Genomic DNA, 17,435 nt, shown 5'->3' with positions numbered 1-17,435 from the left:
CACTCTCTCTCTCCCCTCCCTCTCTCCCTCTCGCTCTCCCTCCCACTCTCTCTCACCCCCTCTCTCCTCTCTCTCCCTCCCACTCTCTCTCTCCCTCTCTCTCCCTCTCTCCCTCCCTCTCTCCCTCCCACTCTCTCTCTCCCTCTCTCCCCCTCTCTCCTCTCTCTCCCCTCCCTCTCTCCCTCCCACTCTCTCTCTCCCTTTCTCTCCCCCTCTCCCCTCTCTCTCTCCCTCCCCCTCTCTCTCCCCCCCCCCCCCTCTCCCCCCTCTCTCTCTCTCTCTCTCTCTCTCTCTCTCTCTCCCTCTCTCTCTCCATCCCACCCTCTCTCTCTCTCCCTCCCTCTCTCCCCCCCACTCCCACTGTAAATGGTGATGGTGTAAATGGTGATGGTGTAAATGGTGATGGTGATGGTGTAAATGGTGATGGTGTAAATGGTGATGGTGTAAATGGTGATGGTGATGGTGTAAATGGTGATGGTGTAAATGGTGATGGTGTGCCTGGGAATTAAGATTTTATGACTTTTGATATGGCTGTACAAGTGATGTCTCTCCCTCCCACTATCTCTATCTCTCCCTCCCCCCTACCTCTCTCCCTCCCACTCTCTCTCCCCCTCTCTCCTCTTTCTCTCCCTCCCACTATCTCTCTCTCTCCCTCCTCTCTCCCTCTCGCTCTACCTCCCACTATCTCTCTCTCTCTCTCCCCCTCCCTCTCTCCTCTCTCTCTCCCTCCCACTCTCTCTCTCTCCCCTCCCTCTCTCCCTCTCGCTCTCCCTCTCACTCTCTTTCTCCCCCTCTCTCCTCTCTCTCTCCCTCCCACTATCTCTCTCTCTCTCCCCCCCCCTCTCTCCCTCTCGCTCTACCTCCCACTATCTCTCTCTCTCTCTCCCCCTCCCTCTCTCCTCTCTCTCTCCCTCCCACTCTCTCTCTCTCTCCTCCCTCTCTCCCTCTCGCTCTCCCTCCCACTCTCTCACACCCCTTTCTCCTCTCTCTCCCTCCCTCCCTCTCTCTCTCTCCCTCTCTCTCCCCCTCTCTCCTCTCTCTCCCCCTCCCTCTCTCCCTCCCACTCTCTCTCTCCCTCTCTCTCCCCCCCTCTCTCCCTCCCACTCTCTCTCTCCCCCTCTCCCTCTCTCCCTCTCGCTCTCCCTCCCACTCTCTCTCCTCTCTCCTCTCTCTTCTCCCTATCTCCCTCCCTCTCGCTCTCCCTCTCGCTCTCCCTCTCTCTCTCCATCCCACCCTCTCCCCCCCCACTCTCTCTCCTCTCTCTCCCTCCCACTCCCCCTCTCCCATCTCCCTCCCTCCCTCTCTTCTCCCTATTTCCCTCCCTCTCGCTCTCCCTCTCTCTCTCCGTCTCTCTCTCTCTCTCTCTCTCTCTCTCTCTCTCTCTCTCTCTCTCTCTCTCCCCCGCCTCTCTCTCTCCCCTCCCTCTCTCCCTCTCGCTCTCCCTCCCACTCTCTCTCACCCCCTCTCTCCTCTCTCTCCCTCCCACTCTCTCTCTCCCTCTCTCTCCCCTCTCTCCCTCCCTCTCTCCCCCCCACTCTCTCTCTCCCTCTCTCTCCCCCTCTCTCCTCTCTCTCCCCCTCCCACTCTCTCTCTCCCCCTCCCTCTCCCCCTCTCTCTCTCTCTCTCTCTCTCTCTCTCTCTCTCGCTCTCTCTCTCTCTCTCTCTCTCTCTCTCTCTCTCTCTCTCCCCTCTCCCTCCCTCCCTATCTCCCTCCCTCTCGCTCTCCCTCTCTCTCTCCATCCCACCCTCTCTCTCTCTCCCTCCCTCTCTCCCCCCCACTCCCACTGTAAATGGTGATGGTGTAAATGGTGATGGTGTAAATGGTGATGGTGATGGTGTAAATGGTGATGGTGTAAATGGTGATGGTGTGCCTGGGAATTAAGATTTTATGACTTTTGATATGGCTGTACAAGTGATGTCTCTCCCTCCCACTATCTCTATCTCTCCCTCCCCCTCCCTCTCTCCCTCCCACTCTCTCTCCCCCTCTCTCCTCCCTCTCTCCACTCTCTCTCCCCCTCTCTCCTCTCTCTCTCCCTCCCACTATCTCTCTCTCTCCCTCCCCTCTCCCTCTCGCTCTACCTCCCACTATCTCTCTCTCTCTCTCCCCCCTCCCTCTCTCCTCTCTCTCTCCCTCCCACTCTCTCTCTCTCCCCTCCCTCTCTCCCTCTCGCTCTCCCTCTCACTCTCTTTCTCCCCCTCTCTCCTCTCTCTCTCCCTCCCACTCTCTCTCTCTCTCTCTCCCCCCCCCCCTCTCTCCCTCTCGCTCTACCTCCCACTATCTCTCTCTCTCTCTCTCTCTCTCCCCCTCTCTCCTCTCTCTCTCCCTCCCACTCTCTCTCTCTCCCCTCCCTCTCTCCCTCCCGCTCTCCCTCCCACTCTCTCTCACCCCCTTTCTCCTCTCTCTCCCTCCCTCCCTCTCTCTCCCCCTCTCTCCTCTCTCTCTCCCTCCCACTCTCTCTCTCCCTCTCTCTCCCCCTCTCTCCTCTCTCTCCCCCTCCCTCTCTCCCTCCCACTCTCTCTCTCCCTCTCTCTCCCCCTCTCTCCTCTCTCTCTCCCTCCCACTCTCTCTCTCCCCCTCTCCCTCTCTCCCTCTCGCTCTCCCTCCCACTCTCTCTCCTCTCTCCCTCTCTCTTCTCCCTATCTCCCTCCCTCTCGCTCTCCCTCTCGCTCTCCCTCTCTCTCTCCATCCCACCCTCTCTCTCTCTCTCTCTCCCCCCCCACTCTCTCTCCTCTCTCTCCCTCCCACTCCCCCCTCTCCCATCTCCTTCCCTCCCTCTCTTCTCCCTATTTCCCTCCCTCTCGCTCTCCCTCTCTCTCTCCGTCCCACCCTCTCTCTCTCCCCCCCCACTCTCTCTCCTCTCTCTCCCTCCCACTCCCCCTCTCCCATCTCCCTCCCTCCCTCTCTTCTCCCTATTTCCCTCTCTCTCTCTCTCTCTCTCTCTCTCTCTCTCTCTCTCTCTCTCTCTCTCTCCCCCGCACTCTCTCTCTCCCCTCCCTCTCTCCCTCTCGCTCTCCCTCCCACTCTCTCTCACCCCTCTCTCCTCTCTCTCTCCCTCCCACTCTCTCTCTCCCTCTCTCTCCCCCTCTCTCCTCTCTCTCTCCCTCCCTCTCTCCCTCCCACTCTCTCCCCCTCTCTCCTCTCTCTCCCCTCCCTCTCTCCCTCCCACTCTCTCTCTCCCTTTCTCTCCCCCTCTCTCCTCTCTCTCTCCCTCCCTCTCTCTCTCTCCCCCTCCCTCTCTCCCTCCCACTCTCTCTCTCTCTCTCTCTCTCTCTCTCTCTCTCTCTCTCTCTCCCTCTCCCTCCCTCCCTATCTCCCTCCCTCTCGCTCTCCCTCTCTCTCTCCATCCCACCCTCTCTCTCTCTCCCTCCCTCTCCCCCCCACTCTCTCTCCTCTCTCTCCCCCACTCTCTCTCCCTCTCTCTCCCCCCTCTCCCATCTCCCTCCCTCCCTCTCTTCTCCCTATCTCCCTCCCTCTCTCTCTCTCCGTCCCACTCTCTCTCTCTCTCTCTCTCTCTCTCTCTCTCTCTCCCTCCACTCTCTCTCTCCCCTCCCTCTCTCCCTCTCTCTCTCCCTCTCTCTCTCCCCCACTCTCTCTCTCCCCCTCCCTCTCTCCCTCTCTCTCTCCCTCTCTCTCTCCCCCCACTCTCTCTCTCCCCCTCCCTCTCTCCCTCTCTCTCTCCGTCCCTCTCTCTCTCTCTCTCTCTCTCTCTCTCTCTCTCTATCTCCCCCCACTCTCTCTCTCTCTCTCTCTCTCTCTCTCTCTCTCTCTCTCTCTCTCTCTCTCTCTCTCTCTCTCTCTCTCTCCCCCCCACTCTCTCTCTCCCCCTCCCTCTCTCCCTCTCTCTCTCCGTCCCTCTCTCTCTCTCTCTCTCTCTCTCTCTCTCTCTATCTCTCCCTCTCTCTCTCCCCCACTCTCTCTCCCCCTCCCTCTCCCTCTCTCTCTCTCTCTCTCTCTCTCTCTCTCTCTCTCTCTCTCTCTCTCACACACACCCCAGGTGGCTCAGCACTAAATGATGTTGCTTTTGGATACTTCCTCACAGCCTGTGTAGTGATCATATTGGCCATAATGTCCTATGCGATCCTCCCTAAACTGGTAATAAACTCTGGATTTGAAATGTTATTATTACATGTATTTGACTGAAAAATGGGGTTAGGAGATGCTACTCGATGATAATACAACTAATACTTCACAATACAACTGTAATGGCATTCAGAGGTGGAGGAAGGATCGGACCAAAGCGCAGCGTGGTAAGTGTTCATGATGATTTATTCAAAACGAACTGACCACTGACATGCAAAAACAATAAACCATGTGAACAAAACTAAAACCGAAACAGTACCGTGTGGCCCAAACACTCACACGGAAAACAAACACCCACAAACCAAAAGTGAAACCCAGGCGACCTAAGTATGATTCTCAGTGGTCAGAACGTGACAACAACTAATACTTCATAATACAACTAATACAACTAATACTTCATAATACAACTAATACAACTAATACTTCATAATACAACTAATACAACTAATACTTCATAATACAACTAATACAACTAATACATCATAATACATCTAATACAAATAATACATCATAATACAACTAATACATTATAATACAACCAATACTTCATAATACAACTAATACAACTAATACTTCATAATACAACTAATACAACTAATACAACTAATACTTCATAATACAACTAATACTTCATAATACAACTAATACAACTAATACATCATAATACAACTAATACAACTAATACTTCATAATACAACCAATACTTCATAATACAACTAATACAACTAATACTTCATAATACAACTAATACAACTAATACTTCATAATACAACCAATACTTCATAATACAACTAATACAACCAATACTTCATAATACAACCAATACTTCATAATACAACCAATACTTCATAATACAACTAATACAACTAATACAACTAATACTTCATAATACAACTAATACAACTAATACATCATAATACAACTAATACAACTAATACATCATAATACAACTAATACAACTAATACATCATAATACAACTAATACTTCATAATACAACTAATACAACTAATACAACTAATACATCATAATACAACTAATAAAACTAATACTTCATAATACAACCAATACTTCATAATACAACTAATACAACTAATACATCATAATACAACCAATACTTCATAATACAACCAATACTTCATAATACAACTAATACTTCGTAATACAACTAATACATCATAATACAACTAATACAACCAATATTTCATAATACAACTAATACTTCGTAATACAACTAATACATCATAATACAACTAATACAACCAATACTTCATAATACAACTAATACTTCATAATACAACTAATACATCATAATACAACTAATACAACTAATACATCATAATACAACTAATACAACTAATACAACCAATACTTCATAATACAACTAATACTTCATAATACAACTAATACTTCGTAATACAACTAATACTTCGTAATACAACTAATACTTCATAATACAACTAATACTTCATAATACAACTAATACAACTAATACATCATAATACAACTAATACAACTAATACAACTACATCATAATACAACTAATACAACCAATACTTCATAATACAACTAATACTTCATAATACAACTAATACTTCGTAATACAACTAATACTTCGTAATACAACTAATACTTCATAATACAACTAATACTTCATAATACAACTAATACAACTAATACATCATAATACAACTAATACAACTAATACAACTAATACAACCAATACTTCATAATACAACTAATACTTCATAATACAACTAATACTTCGTAATACAACTAATACAACCAATACTTCATAATACAACTAATACTTCATAATACAACTAATACTTCATAATACAACTAATACTTCATAATACAACTAATACTTCATAATACAACTAATACAACTAATACTTCATAATACAACTAATACTTCATAATACAACTAATACAACTAATACTTCATAATACAACTAATACAACTAATACTTCATAATACAACTAATACTTCATAATACAACTAATACAACTAATACTTCATAATACAACTAATACATCATAATACAACTAATACAACCAATACTTCATAATACAAACAATAATTCATAATACAACTAATTCAACTAATACTTCATAATACAACTAATACAACTAATACAACTAATACAACTAATACAACTAATACTTCATAATACAACTAATACTTCATAATACAACTAATACAACTAATACTTCATAATACAACTAATACTTCATAATACAACTAATACAACTAATACTTTATAATACAACTAATACAACCAATACTTCATAATACAACTAATACAACCAATACTTCATAATACAACTAATACAACCAATACTTCATAATACAACTAATACTTCATAATACAACTAATACTTCATAATACTTAATAATACAACTAATACAACCTACACTTCATAATACAACTAATTCAACTAATACAACTAATACTTCATAATCAACTAATACTTCATAATACAACTAATACTTCATAATACAACTAATACTTTATAATACAACTAATACAACCAATACTTCATAATACAACTAATACAACTAATAGATCATAATACAACTAATACAACTAATACAACTAATACAACCAATACTTCATAATACAACTAATACTTCATAATACAACTAATACTTCGTAATACAACTAATACAACCAATACTTCATAATACAACTAATACTTCATAATACAACTAATACTTCATAATACAACTAATACTTCATAATACAACTAATACAACTAATACTTCATAATACAACTAATACTTCATAATACAACTAATTCAACTAATACTTCATAATACAACTAATACAACTAATACAACTAATACTTCATAATACAACTAATACAACTAATACTTCATAATACAACTAATACATCATAATACAACTAATACAACCAATACTTCATAATACAACTAATACTTCATAATACAACTAATACTTCATAATACAACTAATACAACTAATACTTCATAATACAACTAATACAACTAATACTTCATAATACAACTAATACTTCATAATACAACTAATTCAACTAATACTTCATAATACAACTAATACAACTAATACAACTAATACTTCATAATACAACTAATACTTCATAATACAACTAATTCAACTAATACTTCATAATACAACTAATACTTCATAATACAACTAATACAACTAATACTTCATAATACAACTAATACAACTAATACTTCATAATACAACTAATACTTCATAATACAACTAATACAACTAATACAACTAATACTTCATAATACAACTACTACTTCATAATACAACTAATTCAACTAATACTTCATAATACAACTAATACAACTAATACAACTAATACTTCATAATACAACTAATACTTCATAATACAACTAATACAACTAATACTTCATAATACAACTAATACTTCATAATACAACTAATACAACCTACACTTCATAATACAACTAATACAACTAATACTTCATAATACAACTAATACTTCATAATACAACTAATACTTCATAATACAACTAATACTTCATAATACAACTAATACAACTAATACTTCATAATACAACTAATACAACCTACACTTCATAATACAACTAATACAACTAATACTTCATAATACAACTAATACTTCATAATCAACTAATACAACTAATACTTCATAATACAACTAATACAACTAATACTTCATAATACAACTAATACTTCATAATACAACGAATACTTCATAATCAACTAATACTTCATAATCAACTAATACTTCCTCCCCTTTTCATTCATCACATAATAATTTACCAGTGTGTAAATGTCAAATATATGTAATACTTCCATTCCAGTTCATCTCTCCTGTTTTGTTAATTAACATCCCAGTGTGAGATAATTGATAATAATAATAATAATATATGCCATTTAGCAGACGCTTTTATCCAAAGCGATGTGTGTAATTTCGTGTTGTTCTGAACCTTACTTTATCGATATTACAGCAAGAGACAACGTGGAAACAGGCTTAGTGACGAGGTGAACAGGCTGGACGGTAAAATGACATTTATGTTTGGTCAGATATGTAGAAATAAGAGAAAGATAGTTGTCACGTTTTATGTATAGATAAGTAAATCCAAGCCATGCATAAACTTGGACACTTGTTGAATATATTTTTATTTTAAGGATCATGAAAGCAATGTATTGGATAGGAACGAGGCTATCCAATACATTGCTTTCATGAACATTAAAATAGCCTCGTTCCTTCTCCCTCCAGAAAATGCTGCAGCGACTACACCAGTTCTCAAACAAGGAGAAGAGGAACAAACCGTGTCCATGCTGACCATCTTCAAGAAGGTATGGCATAATTATTTTTAGATTGAGGCCGGAATTCAAACCATGGCTCGCTTTAGAGTAGGACACTAGACAGCCCACACAATGAGGCTTTTTAATTAAAGACATTTTCTCAGATGTTCACGGAGATCGCATTCATGGTAAACTCTGCACATGTTGGCTCAAATGTAAATAAAAAAATTGGTTATAGCACGGATTAAATCCCGACCTAAAACAATTCAGGGGATGAATTGAAATTATGTTGATGAACTGAAAATCGTTACTGTGCTTTAAAAGCAAATACAAAACATTACATTACATCATTTTTAGAGGTACATTTGCAGACACTTATCGCTAATCGATAAAAATTACAAGTTAATTTAGCTGTATCCAGCATGTCGAATGAACCAGTCACTTTCATAGCATATTATACATTTGAGTATTTCAACAAAAACAAAAAATAATTTCAATTAACTTTCTGAATTGGAAAAACAATGAAAACCCAATACACGTTTTATATACTGTAGGTATTTAATGGATTATAAACCCACTATAGCAATAAATACGTTTTAAATACTCGTTTTTCCATGGCTTAGAAAGTAGATCCCTGAACTAAAGATTCACCTTCAATCACACTTTTGATATTCTTCCCTATATCTACCCGCATAACTGCTCTCTATCCTTATCTTTCTCCTGGGTTGAATGAATCTCTCGTGGACAAACGGACGTAACATACTGTATGAAATCGTTGCGTCTGTCAACAGACTAGGGAAGCGACAATTTAAAGCGTCTGCATGCTTCCCAGGCGAAATAGTTCGGACGAGTACGTGCAGATATTACGAAGACATTTTTGTTCATTGAGAAATACAAGGAACTTTGTTCCGGTGCACGGATTTTTCATTGCTGATTATTTGGACAAATCACGATTTCGTGAAAAAATCAGCCAATAACCTCAGAAAAAAAATTATAGACCTCCACAAGTCTGGTTCATCCTTGGGAGCAATTTCCAATCACCTGAAGGTATCACATTCATCTGTACAAACGATAGTACACAAGTATAAACACCATGGGACCACGCAGCTGTCATACCACTCAGTTAGGAGATGCGTTCTGTCTCCTAGAGATGAACGTGCTTTGGGGCGAAAAGTGCAAATCAATCCCAGAACAACAGCAAAGGACCTTGTGAAGAGGCTGGAGGAAACAGGTACAAAAGTATCTATATCCACAGTAAAACGAGTCCTATATCGACATAACCTGAAGGGCTGCTCAGCAAGGAAGAAGCCACTGCTCCAAAACCGCCATAAAAAAAGAAGCCAGACTTCAGTTTGCAACTGCACATGGGGACAAAGGTCGTACTTTTTGGAGAAATGTCCTCTGGTCTGATGAAACAAAAATAGAACTGTTTGGCCATAATGACCATTGTTATGTTTGGAGGAAAAAGGGGGAGGCTTGCAAGCCAAAGAACACCATCCCAACCGTGAAGCACAGGGGTGGCAGCATCATGTTGTGGGGGTGCTTTTCTGCAGGAGGGACTGGTGCACTAGCCAAAATAGATGGCATCATGAGGGAGGAAAATTATGACGATATATTGAAGCAACATCTCAAGACATCAGTTAGAAAGTTGAAGCTTAGTTGCAAATGGGTCTTCCAAATGGACAATGACCCCAAGCATACTTCCAAAGTTGTGACAAATGGCTTAAGGATGAATAAGTCAAAGCCCTGACCTCAATCCTATAGAAAACTTGTGAACAGAGCTGAAAAAGCATATGCGAGCAAGGAGGCCTACAAACCTGACTCCGTTACACCAGCTCTGTCAGGAGGAATGGGCAAAAATTCACCCAACTTATTGTGGGAAACTTGTGGAAGACTATCCGAAACGTTTGACCCAAGTTAAACAATTTAAAGGCAATGCTACCAAATACTAATTGAGTGTAAGTAAACTTCTGACCCACTGGGAATGTGATGGAAGAAATAAAAGCTGAAATAAATCATTCTCTCTACTATTATTCTGACATTTCACATTCTTAAAATAAAGTGGTGATCCTAACTGACCTACGACAGGGAATTTTTACTAGGATTAAATGTCAGGAATTTTGAAAAACTGAGTTTAAATGTATTTGGCTGTATGTAAACTTCCGACTTCAAACTGTATATTTAGAATGTGTAATATCGTTCCTATTCAAAACATTTAGTTACATAGCATTGTTGAAATATTCACCATTTATTTTGAATGTGGCACTAACACGGCTGCCATAGAAAGTTGTAGTGTTATATACAAATGTTGTCATAATGCAGAAAGATCAATGTTCCCAACCAGTCGATTTTCTATCGTCCCAACTCTCCAAAAAGGTGATGTAAAGTACTTTCTTGTTGACCCATTGACTGTAGATCTGGGTCCTGGCTCTCTCTGTGTGTTTTGCCTTCACCGTCACCATCGGTGTCTACCCTGCTGTCACGGTGGATGTCAAGTCTGCCGCCGCTAATGGAGGCGCCTGGGGTCTGTGTGTATGAATATCTATGACAAGAGCATGGTTTATATTGTTCATTTTACGGTATACTTACACACTTTTGATTTTACGAGCCTTTACAACAACAACAAAAAATTGACTGGTAATATTCACTGGTAATGTGTGTGATCGTACGTTATCCTCTCCTCTCAGAGATGTACTTCATCCCCGTGTGCTGTTTCCTGCTCTTTAACCTGAGCGACTGGGGCCGGGAGAAGCCTCACTGCTGTGTGCATGTGGGTAAGTCGGCAACAAAACACACGATACAGAATGGAGGAAATCGGCTCATTTGAATGAATATGCCTGAAACTAACTGATACTTATTTGAATTGTGGATATTGTGAACTAAGGATTCCAGATCACACTAACAGAACAGTAGACGCTAACAGAACAGTAGACGCTAACAGAACAGTAGACGCTAACAGAACAGTAGACGCTAACAGAACAGTAGACGCTAACAGAACAGTAGACGCTAACAGAACAGTAGACACTAACAGAACAGTAGCCGCTAACAGAACAGTAGCCGCTAACAGAACAGTAGACGCTAACAGAACAGTAGACGCTAACAGAACAGTAGACGCTAACAGAACAGTAAACGCTAACAGAACAGTAGCCGCTAACAGAACAGTAGCCGCTAACAGAACAGTAGACGCTAACAGAACAGTAGACGCTAACAGAACAGTAGACGCTAACAGAACAGTAGACGCTAACAGAACAGTAGCCGCTAACAGAACAGTAGCCGCTAACAGAACAGTAGACCCTACAGGACAGTAGACCCTACAGGACAGTAGACGCTAACAGAACAGTAGACGCTAACAGAACAGTAGACGCTAACAGAACAGTAGACGCTAACAGAACAGTAGACCAGTAGACGCTAACAGAACAGTAGACGCTAACAGAACAGTAGACCAGTAGACGCTAACAGAACAGTAGACGCTAACAGAACAGTAGACGCTAACAGAACAGTAGACGCTAACAGAACAGTAGACCAGTAGACGCTAACAGAACAGTAGACGCTAACAGAACAGTAGCCGCTAACAGAACAGTAGACACTAACAGAACAGTAGACCCTACAGGACAGTAGACACTAACAGAACAGTAGCCGCTAACAGAACAGTAGCCGCTAACAGAACAGTAGACGCTAACAGAACAGTAGACGCTAACAGAACAGTAGACGCTAACAGAACAGTAAACGCTAACAGAACAGTAGCCGCTAACAGAACAGTAGACGCTAACAGAACAGTAGACGCTAACAGAACAGTAGACGCTAACAGAACAGTAGACGCTAACAGAACAGTAGCCGCTAACAGAACAGTAGCCGCTAACAGAACAGTAGACCCTACAGGACAGTAGACCCTACAGGACAGTAGACGCTAACAGAACAGTAGACGCTAACAGAACAGTAGACGCTAACAGAACAGTAGACCAGTAGACGCTAACAGAACAGTAGACGCTAACAGAACAGTAGACCAGTAGACGCTAACAGAACAGTAGACGCTAACAGAACAGTAGCCGCTAACAGAACAGTAGACACTAACAGAACAGTAGACCCTACAGGACAGTAGACGCTAACAGAACAGTAGCCGCTAACAGAACAGTAGACGCTAACAGAACAGTAGACGCTAACAGAACAGTAGACCAGTAGACGCTAACAGAACAGTAGACGCTAACAGAACAGTAGACCAGTAGACGCTAACAGAACAGTAGACGCTAACAGAACAGTAGACGCTAACAGAACAGTAGACGCTAACAGAACAGTAGACCAGTAGACGCTAACAGAACAGTAGACGCTAACAGAACAGTAGCCGCTAACAGAACAGTAGACACTAACAGAACAGTAGACCCTACAGGACAGTAGACACTAACAGAACAGTAGCCGCTAACAGAACAGTAGCCGCTAACAGAACAGTAGACGCTAACAGAACAGTAGACGCTAACAGAACAGTAGACGCTAACAGAACAGTAGACGCTAACAGAACATTGTAAACGCTAACAGAACAGTAGCCGCTAACAGAACAGTAGACGCTAACAGAACAGTAGACGCTAACAGAACAGTAGACGCTAACAGAACAGTAGACGCTAACAGAACAGTAGCCGCTAACAGAACAGTAGCCGCTAACAGAACAGTAGACCCTACAGGACAGTAGACCCTACAGGACAGTAGACGCTAACAGAACAGTAGACGCTAACAGAACAGTAGACGCTAACAGAACAGTAGACCAGTAGACGCTAACAGAACAGTAGACGCTAACAGAACAGTAGACGCTAACAGAACAGTAGACCAGTAGACGCTAACAGAACAGTAGACGCTAACAGAACAGTAGCCGCTAACAGAACAGTAGACACTAACAGAACAGTAGACCCTACAGGACAGTAGACGCTAACAGAACAGTAGCCGCTAACAGAACAGTAGACGCTAACAGAACAGTAGACCAGTAGACGCTAACAGAACAGTAGACACTAACAGAACAGTAGACCCTACAGGACAGTAGACGCTAACAGAACAGTAGACGCTAACAGAACAGTAGACGCTAACAGAACAGTAGCCGCTAACAGAACAGTAGACGCTAACAGAACAGTAGACGCTAACAGAACAGTAAACGCTAACAGAACAGTAGACGCTAACAGAACAGTAGACGCTAACAGAACAGTAAACGCTAACAGAACAGTAGACGCTAACAGAACAGTAAACGCTAACAGAACAGTAGACGCTAACAAAACAGTAGACACTAACAGAACAGTAGCCGCTAACAGAACAGTGGCCGCTAACAGAACAGTAGACGCTAACAGAACAGTAGACGCTAACAGAACAGTAGCCGCTAACAGAACAGTAGACGCTAACAGAACAGTAGACACTAACAGAACAGTAGCCGCTAACAGAACAGTAGACGCTAACAGAACAGTAGACCAGTAGACGCTAACAGAACAGTAGACGCTAACAGAACAGTAGAGTTTATTGGCCTTTACTGGCATGGTAAATTTACAGTAGTTTTTTAAGAGACAAAAAAATACAAGTAAACTTTAAACTACCCTGAATTTAAGATAAATACCTTTTGCATCTTATTATTATTATTATATTATCTTCTCATCTTGTGGTGACGTTGTGAATGTTATGAATGTATCAATCCAGTTTCTATGCATTTTACAACCGGCTTAATTAAGACAAACACGGCAGGAACGCTTTATTAAACATTCAATGTTTTTAAATGTGAATTTAAGTCATCATCTTCTATCGAATAAAGCACTTATCACTTAGCACTACAACTTAGCCTTAGCACTATGACTAATCCTTAGCACTATAACTTAGCCTTAGCACTATGACTTAGCCTTAGCACTGTCCCTTAGCCTTAGCACTGTCCCTTAGCCTTAGCACTGTCCCTTAGCCTTAGCACTGTCTCTTAGCCTTAGTACTATGAGTTAGCCTTAGCACTGTCCCTTAGCCTTAGCACTATGACTTAGCCTTAGTACTATGACTTAGCCTTAGCACTATGACTTAGCCTTAGCACTGTCCCTTAGCCTTAGCACTATGACTTAGCCTTAGTACTATGACTTAGCCTTAGCACTATGACTTAGCACTTTGACTTAGCACTATGACTTAGCCTTAGCACTATGACTTAGCCTTAGCACTATGACTTAGCCTTAGCACTATGGCATTTATTTGAATGTGCTATGTCTCTTTCTCTGCCATCCACTTTCAGCCTGGGAAGGACAGCAAACTGGTGCCCATTTTTATGGTAGCCCGTGTGATCTTTGTGCCTCTCTTCATGCTGTGCAACGTTCAGCCCCGCTACAACCTGCCTGTCGTCTTTCAACACGATGCCTGGTTCATCGTCTTCATGATCCTCTTCGCCTTCTCCAGCGGATACCTGGCCAGCCTCTGCATGTGCTTCGGCCCCAAGTAAGACAGCTTGCCTCCTTCGCCTGGGCGAAAACCCAGAAATTTTCAAGTTAGCCTACAGGGCGACATTTTCCTCTCATAATGACACACATTGCAAACTAACCGTTTGCAATGCTAACTAACATTTGACATAGATGGAATGAGTAAAATGATAATAATATACAGCGTGATTTAGGCCTACACGAACCTTTAACAACGTTAGGAGGCACAACACACACGGTACAAGCAAAGCATTTGCATAAGGTGTCATTTATTGCAAGAGAAAAATGTCTCCCAGTTTGAGACTGCACCTAAAGTGTTACCACAGTAGGTTGGTCCCAGAATTGTTTGTAGCCTGGTCCCAGACCTGTTTGTGGTTTTGGCTACTGCTCCATTGGCCTTGTCAAGCCATGTTCTGCATGACATTTCCATAGGAGTTGGCAAGACACCTGATCCCCTCACCTTCTCTCTCTCCTTTCTCTTCTCTCTCTCTCTCCTTTCTCTCTCCCTCTCCTTTCTCTTCTCTCTCTCTCTCTCTCTCTCTCTCTCTCTCTCTCTCTCTCTCTCCTTTCTCTTCTCTCTCTCTCTCCTTTCTCTCTCCCTCTCCTTTCTCTCTTCCCTCTTCTCTCTCTCTCTCTCTTCCTCCTCTCTCTCCAGATTAGTTGCTCCTCATGAGGCAGAGACTGCTGGTGCCATCATGGCATTCTTCCTATCCCTGGGTTTGGCTCTGGGAGCATCCTTCTCATTCCTCTTCAGAGCCATAGTCTAAAATAGCCCGATGTGGGGAGCATGCATAACCCGAACATAACTAACATTTTTTTTTAAATGCTACAATGACTGTTGTTGCAAACTGCCACGTCTCTATTAATTTTGAAACGTTAGACCACACCCTCGCGTTCCTTACACTGACACTTAGTCTTTTCTTACTAGCATCAGACTTTGCTGACAGCTGCTGTGACTGTGGTATGGTTGTCTCACCTAGCTACCTGTAGATGAATGCACTAACTGACTGTGATATGTGGTTGTCTCACCTAGCTACCTGTAGATGAATGCACTAACTGACTGTGATATGTGGTTGTCTCACCTAGCTACCTGTAGATGAATGCACTAACTGACTGATATGTGGTTGTCTCACCTAGCTATCTTAAGATGAATGTACTAACTGACTGGGATATGTGGTTGTCTCACCTAGCTACCTTAACATGAATGTTACTAACTGACTGGGATATGTGGTTGTCTCACCTAGCTACCTTAAGATGAATGCACTGACTGTGATATGTGGTTGTCTCACCTAGCTACCTTAAGATGAATGCACTGACTGTGATATGTGGTTGTCTCACCTAGCTACCTTAAGATGAATGTACTAACTGACTGGGATATGTGGTTGTCTCACCTAGCTACCTTAAGATGAATGCACTGACTGTGATATGTGGTTGTCTCACCGAGCTACCTTAACATGAATGTTACTAACTGACTGGGATATGTGGTTGTCTCACCTAGCTATCTGAAGATGAATGCACTAACTGACTATGACATGTGGTTGTCTCACCTAGCTACCTTAAGATGAATGCACTGACTGTGATATGTGGTTGTCTCACCTAGCTACCTTAAGATTAATGCACTGACTGTGATATGTGGTTGTCTCACCGAGCTATCTGAAGATGAATGCACTGACTGACTGATATGTGGTTGTCTCACCTAGCTACCTTAAGATGAATGCACTGACTGTGATATGTGGTTGTCTCACCTAGCTACCTTAAGATAAATGCACTGACTGTGATATGTGGTTGTCTCACCTAGCTACCTTAAGATGAATGTACTAACTGACTGGGATATGTGGTTGTCTCACCTAGCTACCTTAAGATGAATGCACTAACTGACTATGACATGTGGTTGTCTCACCTAGCTATCTGAAGATGAATGCACTGACTGTGATATGTGGTTGTCTCACCTAGCTATCTGAAGATGAATGCACTAACTGACTATGACATGTGGTTGTCTAACCTATCTATGCACTAAATGTAAAGGAATCCGCATACATAGGTTCGGTTTGCACCTCGCAGAACTCGGGTAGGCATGGCGACCATCTGTGCTCTCATACTCCCTAAAGACCTTCGCTTGAAAAACAAGAAAAAAACTCTGCAATTGTACCATTTGTCCCTCTTGAGCCACCGTAGCAACAACATAGCCAGGAACACTTCCTCAACATAGTCCAAATGAATCTAACTCAAGAAATCTGTCATTAATTATGATGTTTTTGGTCTTAGTCACAGCAATTTTACATCTAGCCATGATGTTTGGTGCAATATTTCTCAAATGTGCATGAAAACGGTCTCTCTCGTTGAATGACTTCATGTTCCCACTAGGTGTAGTACTGTTGACCAATCACCGAACAAAAACGTCACAAAATGTTCATAATATATACCCAAACTGTTTTGACTGGGAAGCATACGGTAAGTGTAAGTCACTCTGGATAAGAGCATCTGCTAAATGTTACTTCTAGTAGTGTAATGGTATATGGTCTCAATGTAGTGTCCCAAATACAGTACTTTCTATTTGAATTATGATGGAATAAACACTAAGCAGCCTTCAAAAAAAGCCTACTTTAAGGTAGAAGTCGACGAGGAAAAGAATGCTATACCTG

At 42.1% G+C, this 17,435-nt stretch overlaps 1 pseudogene; it reads left to right on the top strand.

The window, feature by feature from the left end:
- Positions 1–17,216, top strand: part of LOC118382573 (equilibrative nucleoside transporter 1-like) — a 28,087-nt pseudogene extending 10,871 nt beyond the window's left edge.
- The last annotated feature ends 219 nt before the right edge of the window (positions 17,217–17,435 follow it).

Source organism: Oncorhynchus keta, chromosome 3 (genome assembly GCF_023373465.1).
Source record: "Oncorhynchus keta strain PuntledgeMale-10-30-2019 chromosome 3, Oket_V2, whole genome shotgun sequence".
In the NCBI taxonomy this organism is placed as follows: Eukaryota; Metazoa; Chordata; class Actinopteri; order Salmoniformes; family Salmonidae; genus Oncorhynchus; species Oncorhynchus keta.
The sequence above is the reverse complement of the archived record's forward strand: the minus strand, read 5'-3'. Positions and strand labels throughout refer to the sequence as shown.